The sequence below is a fragment of the Hyla sarda genome, chromosome 7 (assembly GCF_029499605.1).
Source record: "Hyla sarda isolate aHylSar1 chromosome 7, aHylSar1.hap1, whole genome shotgun sequence".
In the NCBI taxonomy this organism is placed as follows: Eukaryota; Metazoa; Chordata; class Amphibia; order Anura; family Hylidae; genus Hyla; species Hyla sarda.
The window spans coordinates 48,635,812-48,662,074 of NC_079195.1; the positions used below are offsets into that span (position 1 = coordinate 48,635,812).

The following is a 26,263-nucleotide window of genomic DNA, read 5'->3' on the forward strand; positions in this document are numbered from 1 at the left end:
AGTATGTGGTCACTTTTGAATATACTTTTATATCTTATCTATATTTTTGAATATAATCTATGTAACTATAATATTGGGTATACTGTTTACAAACTGTTGGGTATATCTATGTAAAACGCAGATGCAGATTAAGAGCAATCTGGGCCCTAAACTACAAGGGGTACTTAGATGAGTGTCTGACTTCTGGGACCTCCACATTTCACTAGCAGATGTCTCACCTTGGGACTTTTGCCAATCCTGAAAATAAAGGGCCAGAGTGCTGATTTTGTACTGCATCCCCTTCTAGGTTGTCCCCACATGTTGGGGCTTCAGGACTATTCATATGCAGTTCCCCAGTTCAGAAAGTGGCTGGGGTGCCAGTGAGCAAGGAAAAGTGTGAAGGCGATGCAGTTATACTTATCTTCCTTGCTCCCCCATGGTTAGTGTCATTCCTGAGAGCCGCTGTGATTGCTAGTTACAGTAAAACCCGGGAGGCCTGTGGCAGCCCCTTGACTCCTTGGCTGGCCGGCAGATGCAAGCTTTATTCTGTACAAGTTGAATGGTGAAGACTTCTATGCAGTTTGCAGCAAGATTCAGGTGGCGCTGACGGACCCTTAGTATTCCAAAGCATTGCAGATATATGCTGCCTGCTGGCACGTCCTGACAAGCAATAACCGGGGCAGACCTGGGGGTCCTTGTAAAGACCCCTGGCTGCCTAGGTAACCAGCAGCACCCCGCGATCGTTGCGGGGTGCTACAGGAGAGAGACAGAGGGAGCCCCCTCGCTCTGCCAAAACTCCTTACAGCTAGTGGTCGCTTCCAACCGCAGCTGTAAGGGTTAAACTGCCGGGACCAAAGTTTTCTTCGGTCCCGGCAGTGCAGCAGGCCCCGCCCGCCGGGGTTCACACACAGCACCCCACGATCGCGCTGCGGGGTGCTGCAGGGGTGACAGAGGGAGCTCCCTCCGTCATAACGCTTACAGCCAGCGGTCACTTCCGACCGTGGCTGTAAGGGTTAAACTGTAAGGGACCACTCTGATTGGTCCTCGCCCCGCTATCAGTGACCCTCAGCTGTCTGTGACAGTGAGCATCACCCGATTGTCACCGCTGTTTAGGAGTGGTGACAGTTAGAAGCATGGACAAGTATAGATGTCTATACTCGTCCATGGTCGTTATCGGGTTAAAGAACATTTTGGGGTTAGTTTTACTCTCCTTGGTAATGAGTCTTTCTTTCTCTATTTTTGTGGCTTTTATCAATTTTTTTACATTTTTCTCTATAGCTTTTTAATGCTTCTTCACTGCCGTCCTGTTTTAGTAGTTTAAATGCTTTATTTTTGTCATTTATTGCCCCCTTAACATTTTTATTCATCCATATTGGTTTTCTTTTATTTCTTGTTTACCACTTGTTTATCTCCCTAATCTCCCGCTGCCTCTCTAGTGTGGCTCATGGTACAGGTAATATTTCAGAAAATATTACCCTGGAGGTCCTTGCATTAAGCTTGCGGCCTAAGTCCCTGAAATAATTTTTAAGGACACTCCACCTACCTCTTACTTTGTCTTTGGTGCCAATATGTACTATGACTGCTGGGTCCTTTCCAGCTCTACCGAGCAACCTGTCAACCCGATCCTGGATGTGCCGAACTCAAACGCCAGGAAGACAACACACTGTTTGAGTCCCCCACTACCAGTACCTGTCTGGCCTGCCTTGCACTCCTGTCTCCCTCCTTACTGGAGCAGACACCCCCTTGGCAGTCAGAGGCAGAGTCCTGCTACAGTACTGCTTACTGCTAGCTCTGAAATGGCATCCCCCTCATCTGCCAACAGGTTAAACTTGTTGGGGTGTGCCAGTTCAGGACTAGCCTCCCTGACACTTTTCCCTCTACCCCATTTTCTAACTGTAACCCAGCTAGCTGCCTGACTGTCCTGCACCTCCGTCCCACTATCCTCCCCCACCTCTACCCCAGAGAGTACTTGCTCAGTGACCAAGTTGTCAATAAGTCTCAGTGTTGCCAGTTGCTCCTCTAGATCCAGGATCTGGGCTTCCCAAAAAAAAACTTGCACACATCTTACACAACAATATGTACCCTCAAACTGCTGTTGAAGGATTGCATACATTGTGCAAGATGCACACTGGACTGCCTTTTCATACATGGAGGCCATACTAGATTTGGGGATTGCAAAAATTAACAGTAAAAAAAAAAAAATCTAATATTTCAATTAAACTCCCTGAATTTTAAGTCCCTCTCACTTTTATACTTACATTCACTTGTAAACTTCACACTCTTGTATACAGACACACAATCACTAGCTCAAGCAATCGCTTAGTGTTCTTGCTTTTATAGTTACCAGATACCACCTCTCTTCCACTGCCTGGAAGTGAATGCAAATGTGTTGCCGGCCTAACAGGTGAACCTTAATGCTGCCTAGAAAGTGATCAAGGCGCATTAAATGTGGAGTTTACATACCTCCAAATATAAGATTTAAACAACAAGAAGAAAAAACATGCTCTTAAAAAGCAGGAGGTTCTCAACCCCAAATGCAGTTGTGCATGTATGCTGGGGGAGCAGATCCTGCGCTTGTGGTCTATTGCTAAGGACAATCCCCAGCATAAAATGCATACAATGGAGGATGCCTGCAGCAGTCCACAAGTGCCACAATGGCATCCTACACCAGATGAAAGGTGTGGATGTGTAACATATGGAGTAATACATACATTTAGGTGCACTACTGTGGTAGATAGTGCACCTAAATTTATGTATCACTCTATATGTTACTCATCCACACCTTTCATCGGGTGTCTGATACCATTGTGGCACTTGTAGTCTGTTGCAGGCATCCTCCATTCTATGCATTTTATGCTGGGGATCGCCCTTAGCAATAGACCACAAGGGCAGGATCTGCTCCCCCAGTATATATGCACAACTGCATTTTGGGTTGAGCACCTCCTGCTTTTTGTGACCACGTTTTTTCTTCTTGTTGTTTAAATCCTACACAAGTGAAGCTACATTTTGGCGCCCACCTCTGTGCGCTTATATAGTAGTTATGCCTATTTCTGTGCCCCCCTTAACAGTTAGGCCCAGCTAAGTGCCATTATATAGCAAACAGGTCTCCTCTGTGCCCCCATAATTTAGACAGACCACCACTATACCCCCATCCAGTTGCCCCATATAATGATCAGGATTTAGTAAATAATTTTGCCCCCATTCTGTAGTGCTGAAATAATCCTTCCTTTGTTTTACTCAGTATCCCCCCCCCCCCACACACACACACACATACACATATGCACATAAATAATTCACCCCCCCCCCCCCCTTCCCTTATTAAAGAGGTACTCCACTGGAAATTTTTATTTTTTTATCAACTGGTGACAGAAAGTCAAACAGATTTGTAAATTACTTCTATTTAAAAAGCTTAATCCTTCCAGTACTTATCAGCTGCTGTGTGATTCACAGGAAGTTCTTTTCTTTTTCAATTTCCTTTCTGTTTCACCCCAGTGCTCTCTGTTGACACCCCTGTCCATTTTTGGAACTGTCCAGAGTAGGAGCAAATCCCCATAGAAAACCTCTCCTGCTCTGGACAGTTCCTGACTTGGACAGAGGTGTCAGCAGAGAGCACTGTGGTCAGACAGAAAGGAAATTCAAAATGAAAAGAACTTCCTGTGGATCACACAGCATCTGATAAGCACTGGAAGGATTATTTGAAAAAATGTTTAAATCAACTGGTGCCAGAAAGTTATACAGATTTGTAAATTACTTATGTTTAAAGATTTTAATCTTTCCAGTACTTATCAGATGCTGTATACTGCAGAGGAAGTTCTTTTCTTTTTATAATTTCCTTTCTGCCTGACCACACTCTGAGTGCTCTCTGCTGACACCTCTGTCCAGGTCAGGAGAGGTTTGCTATGGTGATTTTCTCCTACTCCAGACAGTTCCTAAAATGGACAGAGGTGTCAGCAGAGAGCACTGTGGTCAGACAGAAAGGAAATTCAAAATGAAAAGAACTTCCTGTGGATCACACAGCATCTGATAAGCACTGGAAGGATTAAGATTTTTTAATAGAAGTAATTTACAAATCTGTTTAACTTTCTAGCACCAGTTGATTTAAAAAAAAAATGTTTTCGAGTGGAGTTCCCCTTTAATTAAATCTACCCCACACACTATGACATATGCTTCTCTGTGTTCTAAATAAAAAACAACAAAAAAACCTTATACTCACCTAACACCGTTTCCAAGATGCATACCTCCAATGTCCTCTTCTTTCTTCTCTGCTGTCTTCACACAGACCTCACAGGCTGAATTTCAGCAACATACAGTGGGAGCATGCACTGATAACGTCTGAGGTGAGAACAATTGATGACATCATGCTGCCTGTGTCGGACAACTGAAGTCATCAGCCCGCGTTTCCACTGTCTCGTAGGCTGCAGGTGTAAAGCCAGCCTGGGGTCTCATGATAAGTGTGCACGCCCTTATGCCACGGGCATTGGAGAAGCAGCATTGCGGGGGAAAAAAGCTAAATCAGGCCCTGGGCCCTGAATGACGTGACAGTCAGCACCTTTGCCTGGCAGGCGGAGCGAAGGCTGGGCGCATGCGCTGCACATTCTGCCCACAGTCTGTAGGCACAGAAAAAAAGTGCCTACTGATTTTTCGTTGTTTACGTAAGAGCCAGGCCTGGGCGTGCGCTGACAGCGCTCCATGCGCGGGAGGATATGGGGCGAGCGCTCACTCACCTGGCCGGCTCTGACAGTTTGACAGCAGGAACACTTTTGCTGTTTTGCGCGTGGGGAGTGCACCCCCACTGAAAATGCGCTATAGGTGGCCACCTCTTTAGCCTATAGGGAAAACTGGCCCTTGTTCTATAGGAGAGCCAAAGATTGCTGAACAGCTCTCCCCTAGAGCTATATGGATGGGGCGTGTTGTGGAGGGGGCACTGTCAAGAGATATCATTGACTAGTGGTCTCCAAACTGTGGTCTTCCATATGTTGCAAAACTACAACTCCCGGCAGGCCCGGGAACATGAATGCGTAAGGGGTGGGAAATAGTCCAATTTTTGCCCCTTCCCCTTTGTATTAGTCTGTACACCTCAATCAGTCCATGATCCCTAAGCAGATCCATAGACCTTGCATCCTGCTTTATCGTCTATGCATAATGTTCAGCTTCTCCACAGTTTTTTTACTTAAAAGTACAAAATAAGTGCCCTAAGAGCAAAAGAAAAAAAAGAAAAGAAAAAGTAAATGTTTAGTTTATTTTCGCATGCCGGCGCACTCCTCTAACATTGTCTTTTTGTAAATAAATGGTGCAAGTTTTCATGCTAGCACAGCAAAGGCAAATCACATCATCGCCTGAAAGAGACATACCTATTATTTTTCAGTGATATATTGCTTTGCAGCTGTAGCCAAAACAATCTAATAAGCACTATTAGATAAAGAATTCTGAATATGAATGTATTGAATTTGTAGTGGGAGAAAATGAACATATTGCAGCATTTGTGTCAGATTGGGTTAAGCCTGTGCATCTCTTTCTTTGTAATAAATGCAGATCAAAAGACTTCTCATGTACAAAATAATAATACACATTTGGACTGCATGAAATAACACAACCACTTTGTAACGTTAGGAGAGAATCAGTCAGGTATGTGACTTTTGGAATATAAATTATTTTAGGAGGGCGAAGCGATCTTGCGTACGGCTTTTCCAATGTATATTTATATTCATAAAAGGTTTAAACTGCCTGTAACAAAACCAGCCGTATATTTGCCGCAAAGAATTCGGGCATTTGCAATGTCACTTTTGACAACTTATGAAAGACATGTAGTGTACTGTAAAACTGGTCATGATCCACATAAATAAAATAGCTTTCGCAGAGAGGCAGGAATAGTTGAAGGGGGAAAAAAGAATAGCGCAAATTTGGCAATTTTGGTAAAACTGTACATTTTACATTTGTATATATATATATATATATATTTTTTTTTTTATAAATAAATAAATACATTTATTAAAATGCCACTGTCAGAATCAAAACTTTTCATATGTTTTACATCTTGGCAAAACATTAACCTTTTTCAATATTCAAACGTTTTTATTAAATAAACATTAGAAATCGGTACAAAGAGCATTCCAAATGAAGAGAATGGCGAGAACAAAGCGACCAGACAGGTCTCAATAACCAATACAATGCTCAAACAAAAATTGCACACCAGTCATCAAATTGAAGAACAAGGGGAAAGAGCCAGGGGAGGCACAAGGAGAAGGCTTAGGGACTGGAGGGTAAAGAGAAGTGCCACAGAGGGAGGCAGTGGCAGGAGAAGGGGGAGGCCCAGTCGAGCCAGTGGGAAAGCAATACAAAAAGAATAAAATACACAGGCGGAAGAACTATTCACGGCGGACCGACACGGGCAGGTAATAGACAAGGCAAACCACGAGGGGAGGGGGGGCCAGAGGGGGGACACAGAAAGGTGAAGGGTAGAGAAAGAAGGGGGAGGGAGTAGGGGACTAGCAAGGAGAACAGACAAGAGGATAAGGTAGAGAAAGGCGGAAATATCACAGAGGTCAGCAAGGGAAAGTTAGGAAAGTGAGTGGTATGCATCTGAGGAGCAGAAACTAGTCCAGGTTAACCAGGTGGAGGTATAATGGGTTAGGTGGGAAAAACATTAACCTTTTTAATGTACTTTGCAAAAAAACTTTTTTTTTAAATAGAAATCATGGTTAATAGAAAAGACCACTAGGGGTCCCCATACAATTCAGAACATAATCCTGTCCGCCTGCAGGACAGAACTCCTCTGTGCTCACTTTTGTCCTCTCTATCAGACTGCAGCATGAAAACAGAGAGGAGGGGGTTACAGAACAGTCTGTAGTGATTGGATAAAGAGACCCAGCGCAGCACAGCAGACTCAGGGAGGAGGTGAATGCATGGTGAGTGAGGGCAGGCTCAGTGATTGCCTCGAACACACCCCTTCCTGCGCATTGGACTTCAGAAGGAGTGAGCAGCAAAATGGAGGGATTTGTGAACCAAATACAGAAGCTAGACACATAAAAAAAATATGTGAAGCATCTACATGACCTAGTAAGTAAGATATAAAGGCATTATTTATTTATTTATTTATTTATTTGTGATATGACAGGCTTAGAATCTAATTAAGATGGCGGTAACGATGTTGGCAAACAAATAGAGCCCTATGGTAAAGCTCATGATGATCCCTATCCAAGTCCTTTAAAGAGCTCTTCGACCTCCCCAGAAACAAGGAGCCACATGGTTAGTTATTTTAATATTGTGTTGATCAGCCACATCTCATGCTTATGAGGGAGCAGTATACTAACTGTACCGTCTGCATTATCACTAAATTCAAAGTCATCTTGGACTTTGGAACTAAGTTTTCACATCATTGCTAACTGTAACATTGGAGCTCTAGACGGCAACTAGTGGGTAACAGATAGGTGATTATAACTGCATTAAGGCCCACTATTTGCCTTTGCTCCTGAAAGTAGGACCACCAGTATGGTGGCTCAGAAAAGAGGGCAAAGAATTTGTCCAGAGTTCGTGGCTTGGAGGAAAAGGGCATATTTTGATCAAAGTGCATGGCTTAAAATGCACCACATTTAAACAAATTTATGGAGCAAAAAATGATCTACAATAAATCAACCAAGAGATGACATAAATTTTGAAAAAGTGTCGAAAGCTGAGCCATTGTTCCTGTACCTAAGTGAGCTTCTTCAACCTCAAAGCACCTATGCAATAGTTATGCCCTTTTTCTTAAGTTTATCTTGTACCTGGATGGCTCTGTACACTCTTTCTCCCACCACAATCGTTTCTCTCTTTATTTGTAACTTTTACTATTTCACACCAAATTTAAAGGGAATCTGTCTATTCTATTTGATGCTAAAACGTGCAGACACTGTGGAATACCTCTAAGGGTATAAAAGTTTACACGGCCAGTTTACACATATCCTGCCGCCAGATTGTCATGACAGGTACCTTTTTAAGATTGTTTTCTTAGTGACACCAACTGCTGTTAGGACAAATCTGAAGGCCTCCATACACATCAGATAAAAGTGAGCCAAAGTTGCCAACTGCGGTAGAACTGGCAAACTTTTCTATACAACTTTTCCTAACTAGTGTTCCTCTGGCTCTCCGGGCATGCTAGAAGTTGTAGTTTTTTACAATTTGTCGGCACATTGGTTGGGAAACAGAGGTCTAATAGGTAATGTTGCCCCTTGTCTACGCACTCCATCTTCTCTCCTGTAGCCTGTAGATGAGATTGGGAAGGAGTAGGATTGATTATGTGGAAACTTGGTAACTCAGTCAAAGAGATAAGTCTACTTTGATCGCTATGACCCTCGAAGGGTTAAACGGGCGGGAATGGAGATTTCACTAATTCCTGCCATAGTTGAGAGGATACTAAGAACAGCAGAATACCTCTTCTACTGCCGCAACACCAAAAGATGTAGCTGTAAACTGACAATCCGCACCACTCTCATCAGGGAACAGTGGCCAGTTGTTAAGGGGTTAAATGAGTAGTCTACTGACAAGAAACTTGAGTCAATTGTGCCTGGGCTGCAAAAAGAAGCAAAACAAACTTCAACTCAGCGCCGCTACAGATCTTTGGTCCTCCGGTCCAGTCTTCCTTCTTCTGTGTGTACTGATCGTCACACTGCACCCAGCCTATCGGAGCCAAGGCGGGACATCGCTGCGGCCCGTGATAGGCTGAGCACAGTGCGACGAAAGAAGAAAAAGCACGACACACGGAATCCAGGTTTGCCAACATCAATTACTCTTTTATTGCTCCATAGCGGGACACAAGTCGGGAGGATTTATAACTCGTTGGTGTGTTGATTGATCCTCCCGACTTGTGCCCCACTATGGAGCAATAAGAGTTATTTATATTGGCAAACTTGGATCCCGTGTGCCGTGCTTTTTCTTCTTTTGGTGGTGAACCAAAATTGCAGACTGTCTGCTTCACGAACACCGTGGATAGCCTGGCTAAATTTGTCCATTTCCCTGCAGAAGTGTCCCATATTATAACAAGTGGAGTGGTGCCGACTGCAGTGGCTTCTACACACGTATCATCCCTATAAGCAGTTTAAACAAATAAGCAAATAATATAGAAGTATTTAAAATGTATTTTATCTGGCTCCGTCTCCACTGAAGCAACCATAGAGTGAACAATAAGACAATATAACGGAGGACTCAGCGTTTGATTCCTGTCAGAATATTCGCCTGAAATGATAAATGATTGTATAATACAGAATGTACGGCTAGCTCCGAATTATATTAGCCATCAGTGCTCAAAACTCATTTGAAACTTAATTGGGCTGCTAAGGCAGTATCCCCCTGTTAGCAGAACAGCAGGTTTATAAAAATCATCTCCTATGATTGTTAAATGCTTTCCTAATGAAGCTGATGATCACAACGTTTTTTTGCAATAAAAGCTTTTGTCAAGATGTCACGGCAAAAAAAAAAAATTCTGATAATGTCGTCCGCAGCCGGCACGTACTCCTGTGATTTGAGTTTATCTTTGTGGCACGCAATTCAACAGATCAGTCTGCATAGGGGAGATAATCTCCATAAAAAAGAGGGAGAGAGCAAACGCTATATACAGTATTAAGCGGGATTATCAACTAGAACATAATCATGTCGCTGTGTAATTATACGGGGCGCCATACGTGGATCTGAACAATCATACAAGGAAATAATTGAGGGCCATAAAACTTAATTCCGAAAAAATCAATAAAATATAAAAGCAATCAGATAAGGCCTCTTAAGAAATCGATCAAGGCTTGTACGGAGTCATAATGTGTTTTCCTAAGAGAAAATAGGCTAAATGAGGCAGACAAAAGTTACATAATATGCTACAAGTAGGCTTCTAGAGGTGCTTGTACGTTGAAGAGGGAAGAACGCAGGACCGCGCAATTACTTCTTCAAAGATTTTTTTTTTTCAAATCACACGGGTGGTGAGTAGATAGGAACGTGTGTGTTTAACCGAGGCGTAGCTGAGAACGCAGACCAATTAGTTTTTTTTGATCATTTATCTATATTTGTGTCTCTCCAGACCTCTCTTGGGTGTAAGACAAAAGGAGCTATCACACTGGGTTCACGGCAACTCTATAGACTGAACGCGTTGACTGAAGGAAACGAGAGCAAGAATTCTAAAGCGTGTAGGACACCATAGAAGGCAGGCACCCAGCACCCTTTTTAGCATAACACGCTCAATATTGTTTATAATATAATGTGATATTTATTTATGTACTTACTTGTTTATTTTTTTGCTTATATACAGTAACACCACCATTTTGCATATCACTGTACATATCAATCCCATTGGTGCCCCATTGGGGATAAACTTCTAATTTCTCTATCCTGGACACACACTAAGGTTAATTTTATATGAAAGTGTTATTGCAGAGCTGGTCGATATGGAGAGATGCCACTTACGCTGAGCAGTAAAGTAACCAAGGCAATCAGTCCACACCAAGCAAGTTCTGTGCAGAAGACATTTTCTGTGGAACGGGACGCATGCACAAAACTTGCTGGGCATTGACCAGTTGCTACAGCAACTGTACCTTTCTGTGTGATTTGTGTGGAAATGGACGGGATACCAGCTCTTGGCTTAAGTCAATCCATTTTCATCCTAATTTCCCCCTTTATTTAAATTCATAGGAATCCATTTTTTTTGGGGGGAGGGGGGATCAGTTTGGGACAAATTCAGTAGAGGAGCAGGGACTTCTGCCATACAGGTGTCCCTGCTCCTGTACACTTAATGTGAAGGCATAAGCTGTACATACGCGGCCCAGTAATTTTGTCTGGCTGCCTAGCGGAAAGTGGCAATGCTGTATGCATCGCTACTTACTTACATTCACCAGGCGCTCTGCACCCAGCCTAGTAAACATTAGCATCACCCCTCAGTCTACAGGAACATTCTCTGTTCCTATAAAAATCACATCCAACAGATGATTCAAGTAAAGTAGATTTTAGGTGATTTGCTCATCTCTAAAGAAAAGCTATCCATAGTTTTAGCACTCCATTATGATGTTGTCTTCGGCTGAATAGAATAGGTGTTTTGGCACCCCCATTCCTGTGTTTGATCGGTTGGTTCCTATTTCTGGGACCCCAACCTGGAACTTATCTCCTATCCTGGATATTTGATAAGCTGTCATTATAAAAAAAATAATGGACATAAAGACTATTATACCTGAAACATATGTGAGTTGGATCTTCATTGTAATGGGAGCAAAGAAGTGTAGACCTGCGTAATGGTGAGTAATGGTGAAATTGAACATTTATTTACAGAAAGAATATGGCAGGCATCATCTGCAGAACTTTCTTCTCAGGAAAGGAAGGATTCCTATCATCCATGGTGGACTTTAGGTTTTATTTTAATTCCTAGTAACATGCAATATTTATAAAATCTGGGATTTCTGCTATTTTCCTCCATGTGGTCTCAAATTTAGCTTTTAATATCATAAAAAATGGTCTCAGTAAAGGGGTACTTCGCTGCTCAGCGTTTGGAACACACTGTTCCGAATGCTGGAGCCGACGCCGGGAGCTTTTGACATTATAGCCCCGCGGGACATCATAAGGGGGCGGGGCTATGACATCACAAGCTCCCATGGCCAGCTCCAGCATTTGTTCCAAACGCTGAGCAGCCCCTTTAAGGCCAAGTCCTTTATTAGGCAGCTATTTATCTGAGTGGCTGCTGGGTAATACTGCATTATACTGGTAATAATGCTGCAAGGACTGGGATCTGGGTTGATCAGCTGATCACCCAAGCAGTCATACTTTGCAAGGGTTATTTCTCATGATACATCTATTTTATTTAGGTTTATTAATGTTATGGAGAATGGCCATATAGGGAATAAAGTATATATAAAACAATAAACTTTTTAATTCTCAAACTTTTTTTCATATCGACAGAAGTAAACAACGAGACTTGAATGCATATAACATCAGGGAGCTGAATTCTTAGGAGAGGTAATGTAATGATTCATATATATATATATGTCGCACCTTTACTCGAGGTTCTCCCAGAAGAGGCACTAATGCTCATCTCTTTATGGGATCCTGTGGTGTTTGCATTATAGAAAAGGAAGGTGAAAACCACAGCGGGATCTACACAACTTGGTCCGTCCCTGGATGAAAATCCCAAGACTATAGTGAATTAAATAAACTCTCCCTTCCCGATAAACAGTTGTATTGACATTGTGGCATTTTCTGAAATAGCTTTGAAGTAATTTAAAGACGAAAAAAGGATAAAATGTATTTATTAAAATATTTGAAATTTTAAACTTTATTTGGAGGAAATTTTTTACTTTCTGCAGATGGGCCAAATGTTTTATGGCTACTTTGCTTTTTAAGTGCAGAATACTGATCATAATTAAGTATTACAACATTATAAATGACCCAAGGGGCTCATACACACAGTTTCTGTGTTTATTCTGCCTGGTTTGGGAAGAGTTAACCCTTCAAAACTGGAAGTGTATATTAGGCGTTTTCAGGTGCTGCTCTGGGCTGGTAATTACACCTGTTTCTCTGACCATGTTTGCATTATGTTCACTATGTCTGTCTGAGCACACGTCCTGAGTTTTAACCATGGTATCGGTCCTGTTTGATATCTAGATTTTAGTCTGAGCCTTGTGCTATCCGTCTATCTAGGAGTATGTTAGTTTTGTGTCTGTACCCGTGTTTGCTTGTATTTAGGCTTTTTGTTTTTTCCTAGGCTAGTATCCTGATCACACGGTGGAGTGTGCCCGCTAGCAAGAGCCTGTTTGGCTTTAGTATTGTTGTCCCTCCATGATTGGAGTGGGGTTTCCAGTGTGTTCCTTGTTCTGAGTCCATTGTAAACAGTGCTCATGATTTCCTGACATTCAGTTAACCTGTTCATCCCCTGCATCTCCTGGTTTTGTCTGCTGTATACTTATCCTTATTTCTAGTCTTGTTCATATCATCATATCTGCCGTTAATCTTGATCCTGGTTTTTGAGCTGTTTGTTAGTATGATATGTCCTGCCTGGTATATCTGTTTGTAGCTTAGTATTCCCGTTTTGTTCCTGACTTGTTTCCAGACATGTACAGTTTATTTTGTTTGTATTTATGCCCATGCACTTTAGCGTAGGAAGGGAACGGCGCCCAGTTGTCATTCACTGCTAGGGTGTCTAGGCAAGTAGGCAGGGAAAGTGTTCTTAGGGACAGCTTTAGGGCTCACTACTCCCTGTTCCCAGCCCCCTGTTCATAACACATTGATGATTTTGGCAATATTTATCATCTGTGGTGTTTTGTTGTTTTACACATTGCTAAATCTTTATCTTTATTCAGCACGCAGTGAGCTGACTTGCGACTTCTATCCATTTTCCACCCATTTTTGGTCTGCTGAACTTAGTATGAGACATGCACCTCTTAGTAAATCCAGCAGCTCCATGGCTACCACAAGTTGCTCAGTTAAACACCACCTATTGAGATAAGGTATGTTTATTAAACTTTAGGTGTTGCAAGTCGGCCTTGAAGTTGTGTCTTCCCGCCCACCCCCCATTTATGCCCACTTGGTGCAAGCAGTATAAATCCTCCGAAGTTGCACAATTTAGCGTGGCAACGTTTTAAACAAACCACTATTTCTGAGCAGAAATTTGCAACTTTTGAGGGTTTTTGTGGCTTGAAAAGTACAGTGGTCCCTCAACATACGATGGTAATTTCTTCCGAACGACCCATCATTTGTCGATTCCATCGTATGTTGAGGGATTCGTGCAATGTATAAAGTGCATTTAATACTCACCTGTCTCCGCCGCTCCGGACCACGTCCTCACCGCTCCCGATGCTGTCCCAGGGGCTCCCGATGCTGTCCCGCTGCTCCGGCATCTTCTTCGGGATCCTCCGGCTTCTTCCGCATCTTCTCCAGTGTCCGGGCCTTGCTTTCTGGTGATGTTATTACGTTGCTGCGCCGGCACGGCGTGCGTAGCGACGTAATAACGATGCCGGAAAGCGAGGCCCGGACCCTAGAGAAGATGCAGAAGACGCCAGAGGATTGCGAAGTGGACCCGGAGTAGCGGGGATTGGTAAGTGAACCTGTCCGGGATGCTTAAACTGCTATTCGACAGCAGCTTAAGCATTTTGCGCTGTCGGATAGCAGTTAATGCGATGGCCCCGACATATAAAAGCATCGTATGTCGATTTGATCATATGTCGGGGCCATCACATGTCGGGGGTTACTGTAACTGTACAGAAAATCCAATAAATTGAAAGTAGTAACAAAGTAGAATTCTAAGAATTTTAGGAGAGATTCATCAAAACCTGTGCTGAGAAAAAGTACACTAGTTGCCAATAACAACTAATCAGATCACTTCTTTAATTTTTCAGAGGCCTTTCGAAAAATGATAGAAGAAATCTGATTGGTTGATAAGGGTAACTGAGCAACTTTTCCTCTGCACTGGTTTTGATGAATCTGTGGTGTTCCGGTACCGTATGGTATACCGTACCTTGTATGGTGGTCCCCAAAGTCAGAGTTACTTTGTTCCAGTAGCATCCTCCTGGTGGGATAGCCCCTAGTCACCTCTTCCTTCTTTAATTTTATGATGTTTACATGTATGAGTAATTATATATTTAATTGTCTATATAGTGTCGTAGGACCTTAGGTCACATGACTGATGTTACTTCTTTAGGTTATGCTTAACCCCTTAACGACGCAGGACGTATATTTACGTCCTGCACCGGCTCCCGCGATATGAAGCGGGATCGCGCCGCGATCCTGCATCATATCGCTTCGGTCCCGGCGCTCATCAACGGCTGGGAAAAAATGAATAAAAAGTGATCAAAAAGTCCGATCAAAACAAAAATCATACCGATAAAAACTTCAGATCATGGCGCAAAAAATGAGTCCTCATACCGCCCTGTACGTGGAAAAATAAAAAGTTATAGGGGTCAGAAGACGACATTTTTAAACGTATAAATTTTCCTGCATGTAGTTATGATTTTTTACAGAAGTGCGACAAAATCAAACCTATATAAGTAGGGTATCATTTTAACCGTATGGACCTACAGAATAATGATAAGGTGTAATTTTTACTGAAATATGCACTGCGTAGAAACGAAGCCCCCAAAAGTTGCAAAATGGCGTTTTGTTTTCGATTTTGTCGCTCAATGATTTTTTTTTCTGTTTCACCGTACATTTTTGGGTAAAATGACTAATGTCACTGCAAAGTAGAATTGGTGACGCAAAAAATAAGCCATAATATGGATTTTTAGGTGGAAAATTGAAAGGGTTATGATTTTTAAAAGGTAAGGAGGAAAAAACGAAAGTGCAAAAACGGAAAAACCCTGAGTCCTTAAGGGGTTAAGGACCTTCCAAGGTGTCACATGTCAGACCATAATCCTTTGTAAGGAGAATTGACATATGGTATGGACCAATGAGCTTAAGGCCAGCCCCTGCCCATATAAGGGAGCTGCCAGCCAATCCTCTCTCTCTTGCTCCTGAGCTGCAAAGCAAGCAGCATCTCTTGGGTTCCGTACTAGCAGAGAGAGAGTGGATCCGTGCAACTTACAAAGACAAGACCAGGCCAAGCCTGATAATACTAAACCGTGAGTTATAATACAACTCCCCGCTATAGCTAGCGTGACTGCTGGCCCTAAACTCAATCCCCTATATCCAGCGGAATAGCGCATACCAATCTCCTGAGCTTAAAACTCACAAGGTCCCAATCAACTGTCAGGATCCAAATAGACTCTTGTACAAAGATTGCTCCTGTTTAATGTTGCATAAAACCTGCAGTAAAAGTTCCGACAGTTTTCTGAAAACCTCCGGTTGTGGACCATCATTTATTATACCTCCAAATCGTTCTTGTGACGGGTGGCGATAGGACAAGCATATACAGAGGAGCCCGCACCCTGGCCTCACGAGTGATAAGGGTTAATCAAGCACCCTTTAGTTACAGCACAGCTACACCCCATATACCCTACACCCCCAGGCTACCACAAATCTCCCCCTTGATCCCCATGCTGCAGAAAATACGGTACAGTATCTGTTTAAAAGCAAAATGTTTAAAAAATAAAATATTTAAATTGTAGACTTTCTCATGGAAATGTTGCAAATCTACAACTGCACTAACCTTATCATTTTCCTTACTAAAATATGCAACGGCAAAATGGTAACAAAAATCTGCACAATATAGAATAGATTGCTGATGTAGATAACCTGCAAAAAAGAGGTAGATTTTCTACCACCTGTGGCCATACCTTCATATGGATGTATTGTAAAGTATTGTATTGTGCCATCTGTTATTTCCGACATGGCACGAGTCTAATAAGGAATTTGTTTTGGGTATTAAACTCACTTATACTGTAATGTGTAATATAGAACTTTGCAAAATACAGAACAGAAACTGATTTGGAAGCCAGGTCATGTTTTTTTTTTTCAAAACCTACAACAATATCCTAGCTATGGGAATAAGGTGTGGTGGTAAATCCTTACAAATCCCTACAACAACCCCCAAAAAACCCACTTTTTGGTCGTGTTTACATAGTACCACCCCCCTTTTTTGAACCGGTTGCCAGGATTATACCAGTAAATTGGAAGACTAAACAGATATCTGACGGATGATGTGTACTTGCATATTTTTGTAATTCCCATAGACTTTAATAAAAAGAGATACACACACAAGCCCACCTGTCTTCTTATATGCTAACCCCCAGCTTGCAGAACGAGGGGTCCTCTGAATGGAAGGTGGGAGTCATGGCTGATATTGAAGAATACTTATGCAGCAATTTTAGGATTTATGATTAAAGGGGTACTCCGCCCCTATCTTATCCCCTATCCTTTGGTTAGGTGATAAGATGTCTTATCACGGGGGTCCAGCCACTGGATCTCCTTGCTGCATCCGGCGTCCATTTGGAGTGTGACATCACGCCACCCCCCATAGACTTGCATTGAGGGTGTGTGACCGTAACATCACGAGCCTCCGTGCTTCCATCGCCAGTCATCCGGCACCAAGGGAAGTTCACTCCGAGCCAACTTTGCGGGGTTCCCCAGCGGCAGGACCCCACAATTCGACATCTTATCCCCTATTCTTTGGATAGGGGATGAGATGTCTAGGGGCGGAGAACTCCTTTAAGACTATACTACATTTCCCTTTTGCTCTCATCTGCATCTTACTTTGAATCTACATTGGTCAGGTTGATAAGAACTTTAGTCAAATTTTTCTTAAGGTTTGATTTGCAAAATTATAATGGTAAATGAGGAATATTACTTGCCTGAGGTTTCCCTATATGCCTGATCAGACAGGTCCCCTGATGCATATTGTCATCGGTAGAAAATCTCTTGCCTGAATAATAGATATGCCATATCCATTTTTTTTTTTTATGTATATAAAAAGTTAGAGAATATGAAGTTTACCAGGTCTTAAAGTGAACTTCCGCCCTGATCTCAACATTCTTAATGTACACTTAATAAATCTTTGTAAAAGTTGGAGCAGTTTTTGAATTTTATTTTTATTTTTCCCTAAGGCAGGGTTCATACAATTAAAAATACGCAGATGTATTTAATTTACAAACACAATTTTAGTCATAGTTTCTTACATAATTTGTTTGCCCGAGCAAATAAGACTAAGCAGCCCCCCCCCCTTTTTTTTTGGTAAGGATCCAACTGCTGGTTCAAGTGGCTCTCCAGCTATTGCAAAACTCCCATCGTGCCTAGAGGGCTTCAAAATGGAGTATTGTTTTACATATACCGTATTTTTCTTCCTATAGGACGCACCAGCGTATAAGACGCACCCTATTTTTAGGGGCAAAATCTAAAAAAATAAAGATTTTGAACCCAATAGTGGTCTTCAACCTGCGGACCTCCAGATGTTGCAAAACTACAACTCCCAGCATGCCCGGACAGCCGTTGGCTGTCCGGGCATGCTGGGAGTTGTAGTTTTGCAACATCTGGAGGTCTGCAGATTGAAAACCACTGCAGGAGGAGGTAATACTCACGTGTCCCCGCCACTCCGGACCCATCACCGCTGCCCTGGATGTCGCTCCATCGCTGTCGCCGTGTCCCCGTCGCTCTGGAACATCTCTGCTGCCGGCCGGGTATCCTCGCTCTCCGTCGCCGCCATCACGTTGTTACACAGGAAGGAGAGCGCCGGCCATACAGGGGATCCCTGAACAGAGAAGACACTGAGGAGGCAGGTAAGGTCCCTCCCGGTGTCCTGTAAGCACTAACCCGGCTATTCAATCGGGCTGTTCGGGACCGCCGCGGTGAAATCGCGGCGGTCCCGAACAGCCCGACTGAACAGCCGGGTTAGTGTTACTTTCCCCTCAGACACGGCGGTCAGCTTTGATCGCCGCGTCTGAAGGGTTAATACAGGGCATCACCGCGATCGGTGATGTTCTGTATTAGCCGCGGGTCCCGGCCGTTGATGGCCGCAGGGACCGCCGCGATAGGGGTGTATTCGCCGTATAAGACGCACCGACTTTTTCCCCCCAGTTTTGGGGAAGAAAAAGTGCGTCTTGTATGGCGAAAAATACGTTAACCACTGCAGAGTTAACAAATGACTGCAGCAGTGATGAGACACAATCAGGCAGAATATAGAATTATATAAGGACTCACAGATTATCATATTTATCGGGGTATACCATGCACCGGCCTATAACACGCACCCTCATTTTACCAAGGATATTTGGGTAAAAAAAGTTTTTTACCCAAATATCCATGGTAAAATGAGGGTGCGTGTGTGCGCGTGTATACCCCGATATACCCCCAGGAAAGGCAGGGGGAGAGAGGCCGTCGCTGCCCGCTTCTCTCCCCCAGCCTTTCCTGGGGTCTAGAACCCTGCTGCCGGCCCTTCTCTCCCCCTGGCTATCGGCGCCGCTGCCCGTTCTGTCCCCCTGACTATCGGTGCCGGCGCCGATAGCCAGGGGGAGAGAAGGGGCAGCGGCACCCATTACCGGCGCCGCTGCCCCGTTGCCTCCCCCCATCCCCGGTGGCATAATTACCTGGGTTGGGTCCGCGCTGCTGCAGGCCTCCGGCGTGCGTCCCCGGCATTGTTGCTATGCACGGCGCAGCGCACTGACGTCATGCGCCGCGCCGTGCAGCGCAAATCAACGACGCCGGGGACGCTCACCGGAGGCCTGCAGCAGCGCGGACCCGACCCAGGTAATTATGCCACCCTGGCTGTCGGTGCCGCTTCTCTCCCCCTGGCTATAGGCGCCGGCAATGGGGCGCCGGCACCGATAGTCAGGGGGACAGAACGGGCAGCGGCGCCGATAGCCAGGGGGAGAGAAGGGCCGGCAGCAAGGCTCTAGACCCCAGGAAAGGCAGGGGGAGAGAAGCGGGCAGCGACGGCCTCTCTCCCCCTGCCTTTCCTGGGGTGTATAGGCGTATAACACGCACATAGGGGGAGATTTATCAAAACCTGCGCAAAGGAAAAGTTGCCCAGTTGCCCATAGCAACCAATCAGATTGCTTCTTTCATTTTGCACAGGCCTTGTTAAAAATGAAAGAAGCGAGCTGATTGGTTGCTATGGGCAACTGGGCAACTTTTCCTCTGGACAGGTTTTGATAAATATCCCCCATAGACTTTAGGCTAAAAATTTTAGCCTAAAAAGTGCGTGTTATACGCCGATAAATACGGTACTTTTTTCTGTTGTCTTTCTTTTTCTTTTCTTCTATATCCGGCCCAGATCTCCGGGACTTCTTCCAGCACCATATTCCCCCTGCAGAGCTTAACCCCTTGGGGATGGAGCTTATTATAACCCTAAGGACGGGAGCATTTTTTTGCAAATCTGACCACTGTCACTTTAAGCATTAATAATGGGATGCTTTTACTTATCAATTTGATATCGAGATTGTTTTTTTGTGACCTATTCTACTTTATGTTAGTGGTAAATTTACGACTATACTTGCATAATTTCTTGGTGAATAACTCCAAAATTTCAGGAAAAATTTGAAAATTTTGCATTTTTCTAACTTTGAAGATCTCTGCTTGGAAGGAAAAGGGACATGTCAAATAAATTACACATTGATTCACCTATACAATATGTCTAACATGCTTTAACATTTTGAAGACATTAGAGGGCTTCAAAATATAGCAACAATTTTCCAATTTTTCCCGAGAATTTCAAAATGTAAGTTTAGAAGTGAATTTGAGGGTCTTTATGTTGGAAATCCCCTATAATGGACCCCATTATGAAAACTGCACCCCTCATAGTATTCAAAATGACATTCAAAAAGTTTGTTAACCCTTTAGGTGTTTCACATGAATAAGAGCAAAATGGAGGAGAAAAATAGAAATCTCCATTTTTTTTAACTAAAATGTTATTGTAGCCCCACTTTTTTCCGATTTTTACAAGGGGTAAAAGGTAAAAAGGCCCCCCAAAACTTGTAATTCATTTGCTCTCAAGTAAGGAAATACCTCATATGTGGATGTAAAGTGCTCTGTGGGTGAACTAGAGGGCTCAGAAGGGAAGGAGCGACAATGGCATTTTGGAGAGCGAATTTTGCTGAAATGGTTTTCCCATTTAGGAAGCCCCCATGATGCCAGAACAGTAAAAAAAATAAAAAAAACACATGGCATGCAATTTTGGAAACTACACCCCTCAAGGAATGTAACAAGGGGTACAGTGAGCATTAACACCCCATAGGTGATTGGCGAACTTTCGTTAAAGTGGGATGTAAAAATGAAAAATTCGATTTTTAACACTAGAATGCTGGTGTCACCCCAAACTTTTCATTTTCACAAGGAGTAATAGGAGAAAATGCCCCACAAAATTTGTAACCCCATTTCTCCCGAGTAAGGAAATACCTCATATGTGGATGTTAAAAGCTCTGTGGGTTCATTAGAGGGCTCAGAAGTGAAGGAGCGACAAAGGGCTTTTGGAGAGCAAATTTTGCTGAAATGGTTTTTGGGGGGCATGTCGCATTTAGGAAGCCCCCATGATGCCAGAACAGCATAAAAAATCTCACATGGCATACTATTTTGGAAACTACACCCCTTAAGGAATATAACAAGGGGTACAGTGAGCCTTAACACCCCACAGGTGATTGACGAACTTTCGTAAAATTGTGACGTAAAAATAAAACAAATAATTTTTTTCAATAAAATGCGGGTGTTACCCAAAATTTTTCATTTTCACAAGGGGTAATAGAAGAAAAAGCCCCCAAACATTTTTAACCTCATTTCTTTTGAGTATGGAAATACCCCATATGTGGATGTAAAGTGCTCTGCGGACAAACTACAATGCTATTGGGCTTTTGGAGAGAAAATTTGGTTGGAATGGAAGTTGGGGGCCATGTGCGTTTAAAAAGCCCCCATGGTGCCAGAACAGTGACGCCCCCCCCCCCCACATGTGACCCCATTTTGGAAACTACACCCCTCACAGAATTTAATAAGGGGTGCAGTGAGCATTTGCGCCCCACTGGCATTTGACAGATCTTTGGAACAGTGGACTGTGCAAATGAAAAATTACATTTTTCATTTTTATCGACGACTGTTCAAAAAATATGTCAGACATCTGTGGGCGTAAATGCTCACTGTACCCCTTATTACATTCCTTGAGGGGTGTAGTTTCCAAAATGGGGTCACATGTGGAGGGGGGTCCACTGTTCTGGCACCATGGGGGCTTTGTAAACACACGTGACCTTCAATTCCAGCCTAATTCTCTCTCAAAAAGCCCAATAGTGCTCCTTCTCTTCTGAGCATTGTGGTTCGTCCGCAGAGCACTTTACATCCACATATGGGGTATTTCCATACTCAGAAGAAATGATGTTACAAATTGTGAAAATGAAAAAATTGGGGCAACACCAGCATTTCAGGGGGAAGAAAACCACATTTTTTATTTTTATGTCCAACTTTAATGAACATTTGTCAAAGACCTGTGGGGGGGGTAAGGCTCACTATACCCCTAGTTACGTTCCGTGAGGGGTGTAGTTTCCAAAATGGGGTCACATGTGGGTATTTTTTTTTTGTGTTCATGTCAGAATCGCTGTAACGATCAGCCACCCCTGTGCAAATCACCAATTTAGGCCTCAAATGTACATGACGCTTTCTCACTTCTGAGCCATGTAGTTCGTCCGCAGAGCATTTTACGTCCACATATGGGGTATTTCCGTACTCGGAAGAAATTGCGTTTTTTGGGGGTCTTTTTCCCCTTTTATCTTTTGTGAAAATGAAAAGTATGGGGGCAACACTAGCATGTTAGTGTAAAAATGTAAATTTTTTTACATTAACATGCTGGTGTAGCCGCCAACTTTACCTTTTTATAAAGGGTAATAGGCAATAGGAAAAAAAAACACTAGGACCATAATTTATGATCCTAGTGTTTTTTTTTTTTTTCCTATTGCCAATTAAATATTACACATAGGTCTACACGCATCATATGCTCCCTCCTATATTTTTTTTATGAAGGGTAATAGGAGAAAAATCCCCCCAAAATTTGTAGGAAATACTCCATATGTGGCCCTAAACTGTTGCCTTGAAATACAACAGGGCTCTGAAGTAAGAGAGCTCCATGCGCATTTGAGGCCTAAATGAGGAATTTGCAATAGGGGCGGACCCGCGATCGTATCGCAGCGCCACCATTGGTGAACAGGGGTAGCACACTCCACCTGAAAACACCATAGATGCCGTGATCAGGATTGATTACAGCATCTATGGGGCTAATGCTGCCGGGATCAGCTTAGGCGGGAACACTGGCGACCTCCTGCAGTGCATCGCGTAACAAGCTAGCAACTTGGACGAATGCATACGTCCTGGGGCAGGAAGGGGTTAACATCCGGACATCCTTACTTTGCCAGCACATCCTCATTCTCTATATGAAATCAACAGTCATTATAACCATGCCAGACACTGTGCCCCTGAATACAAGCCTGCCTCATACCATGCCCCCTTAATATAATACTGTAACACACTGTGCCCTCTTGGTATAACACTGCCACTCACTGTACCCCTTAAATATAACCCTGCCACAAACTGTGCTCGTAATAATAATGCTCCCACACACACTGTTTCTTCTTAGTTTGGCTACATTCCACCCTTTTACTGCTCTACTTTATACCCCTCTGTCTTCCTACTCCTCTGTCCCCTCTTCTGGAACCTCTGTCCTCCTTCTCCAGACCCCTCTGTCCCTCCTTTTATACAGGTAACAAGCAAAGATTAGGAGAAGTATTAAAAGAGGGTGTTCCTAATCAATAAACCGGTATGCAGAAAGCTCAGAAGCTCCACCTAGAGACAGCCACAGATCGCCAGTTCTTTATCTTTTAAAGGGTAGCTCCCACCATCCTATTTTTTTTTTGCTAGCCCATTCCCCCCCACCCACTACGGCACTAGCCTGTTCACTCCTCCCCACCCAACCCCCCCCCCCTGCCCTGCATACCCAGTTCCCTCATTACACTTGCAGTTACTGCAGAGTCCGGCAGCGGGCGTGCAGGGACAGCGGCGGCAACGAGGCGGCGGCGGCGATGTGCGGGAGGAGTGGCCCCCCAGCCAGTGGCCGGGGAGCCAATGCGCTCGCTCCTGCCTGTCTGATTGACAGGCAGGGAGCGAGTGCAGCCTAACTGAAAAAGGACTGATTGCAACTCCAAAATCAGTCCTTTTTCAGTGGCCGGTTTTTAAATGTAAATTAAACCTTTTTAATGAAAAAAAAATGATAAAAGTATATTAGAGATATGTTGTAGTACATAAGTACTACAACATATCAAAAAATAAAGTTGGTGACAGTGCCCATTTAAAGAATACCTGCCACCAAACTAAACTTTTAATATACTGTTTCATATGTAATTATAAGACACTTTGCTATTTACTTGCTATTAAAATTTTCAACCCTTCTATGTTTTTAATGTGATTGAAAAATGGCCACTAGGTGGCTCTGTTCTGTTCCCTGCCGCAAGTCAAACAGTTAGTTTGGTCTCCTCCTGGCCTGGCAGAAGACCAAACTCATGAAGTGCATGCAGGACATGGGGAGGCAGAGCTCTCACCGCCTTCTGGGAAACGCCCACTTTCTCCTGTGAGCAAGGGGAAAGGTATGATACAGAGCATTTTAAAGGGCAGAAGGGGTGTTAGGAGCATACCTCTCAACTTTTTGCTGAGAGAAAAGAGGGACAAGCCATGCCCCTAACTGCACCCCCAGCCACACCCATGACCACTCTCTCAGCCACACCCCTAACAACTCCCTCAGCCATGCCCCTAACCACGCCTGTACATGCGGAATAGAAATACCTATTTAAAGGTGCATTTACACCATGTTTTCTTTAAACAGTTACTGGATCCGGATAGGAAATGTCAAAACTGGGTGATCTCATATCCCAGCTGGACCCGGCCCCCAATCTAAATTATTTGAATGAGCCGACTGGAGTTAGATAGTGGCTGGACTGAAATCCGGGGTATGGGATACCAGAAACAGGGCAAAAATGAACCGACCAGAACTGACTTCAGGAAGTTCATTCAAATGAATCAGATTGGGTCCGGGTCCAGCTGGGATATGAGAGTGCCCAGATTTGACATTTCCCAGCCAGATCCGGTGACTGTTTGAACAAAGATTATTGTCCCTGCAATTTTTCTGCCCCCTTAACTCCACTTGTTGGTCCCACCCTTTGACACGTGCCCCCTTACTACTGGGGTGACACACTGTAACAAATGCCCTCTTCATGTAATCTCCTTACTACTGGGGTGACACACTGTAACAAACCTCCTCCTCATGTAATCTCATTACTACTGGGGTGACACACTGTAACAAACCTCATCCCCATGAAATCTCCTTACTACTGGGGTGACACACTGTAACAAACCTCCTCCTCATGTAATCTCCTTACTACTGGGGTGACACACTGTAAAAAAAAAAAACTTCTTCATGTAATCTCCTTACTACTGGGGTGACACACTGTAACAAACCTCCTCCTCGTGTAATCACCTTACTACTGGGGTGACACACTGTAACAAATGCCCTCTTCATGTAATCTCCTTACTACTGAGGTGACACACTGTAACAAACCTCCTCCTCATGTAATCTCATTACTACTGGGGTGACACACTGTAGCAAACCTCATCCCCATGAAATCTCCTTACTACTGGGGTGACACACTGTAACAAACCTCCTCCTCATGTAATCTCCTTACTACTGGGGTGACACACTGTAAAAAAAAAAAAAAAAAACCTCTTCATGTAATCTCCTTACTACTGGGGTGACAGACTGTACAAACCTCCTCCTCATGTAATCTACTTTCTACTAGGGTGCCACACTGTAACAAACCTCCTCCTCATGTAATCTACTTTCTACTAGGGTGACACACTGTAACAAACCTCTTCATCGTGTAATCTACTCTCCACTAGGGTGACAGACTGTAACAAACCTCTTCATCATGTAATCTACTTTCTACTAGGGTGACACACTGTAACAAACCTCCTACTCATGTTATTAACTTACTACTGGGGTGACACACTGTAACAAACCCATCGTAATGTTATTAACTTACTACTGGGGTGACATGTTACCTCCACTCCAGCTCAGCACAGCCCCGCCTCCTCCACAGCATCACACAGGTCCTTCAATCACTATAACATCTATCCTGCACAGTCACATGATGGTCACATGATAGTGACATCATCACAGGTCCTAAACCATCAGCATCTAGAGGCCACGGAGGTAGGGGTTAATGTGACAGCGCTGTGCTCCTGAAGCCAGGTAGCTAGATAGAGGAGCGCAGCCCCACCAGTATTGTCTTAGGCTTTCCACAAAAAACAAAACTGTGGCTGCGGAAGGGTGCGCTGTAGGCAGCTGCCTTATATGTCTATGTGGTGCACTGCGCCTGCTTACAAGCGGGACAGAAGGGGGCCATTCTGGGACGGCGGGACGTGACCCCGAAAACAGGACTGTCCTGCTCAATCCGGGACAGTTGGGAGGTATATTAGGAGTAGTTAGGGAATATAATCTGAGTTAGTTTAGAAAATGTGGTCTGATGAAAGGTACTCTTTAAAGGGGTACTACCGTGGAAAACTTTTTTTTTAAAATCAACTGGTGCCAGAAAGTTAAACAGATTTGTAAATCACTTCTATTAAAAAATCTTAATCCTTCCAGTACTTTTTAGGGGCTGTATACTAAAGAGAAATCAAAAAAAGAAATGCATTTTCTCTGATGTCATGATCACAGTGCTCTCTGCTGACCTCTGCTTTCCATTTTAGGAACTGTCTAGAGCGGCATATGTTTGCTATGGGGATTTTCTCCTGCTCTGGACAGTTCCTGAAATGGACAGCAGAGGTCAGCAGAGAGCACTGTGGACATGACATCAGAGGAAATGAATTTCTTTGTTGGATTTCTCTTTAGTATACAGCCCCTAGAAAG

At 43.6% G+C, this 26,263-nt stretch overlaps 1 long non-coding RNA gene across 2 annotated transcripts in view; it reads right to left on the bottom strand.

The window, feature by feature from the left end:
• LOC130282010 (uncharacterized) overlaps nt 1-25,432 on the bottom strand; it is a 209,737-nt gene extending 184,305 nt beyond the window's left edge. For both annotated transcript variants that reach the window (XR_008846209.1, XR_008846208.1), the window contains exon 1: nt 25,398-25,432. This is a non-coding gene — a long non-coding RNA (uncharacterized LOC130282010). The remainder of the gene's footprint in view (nt 1-25,397) is intronic.
• Nucleotides 25,433-26,263: the final 831 nt, after the last annotated feature.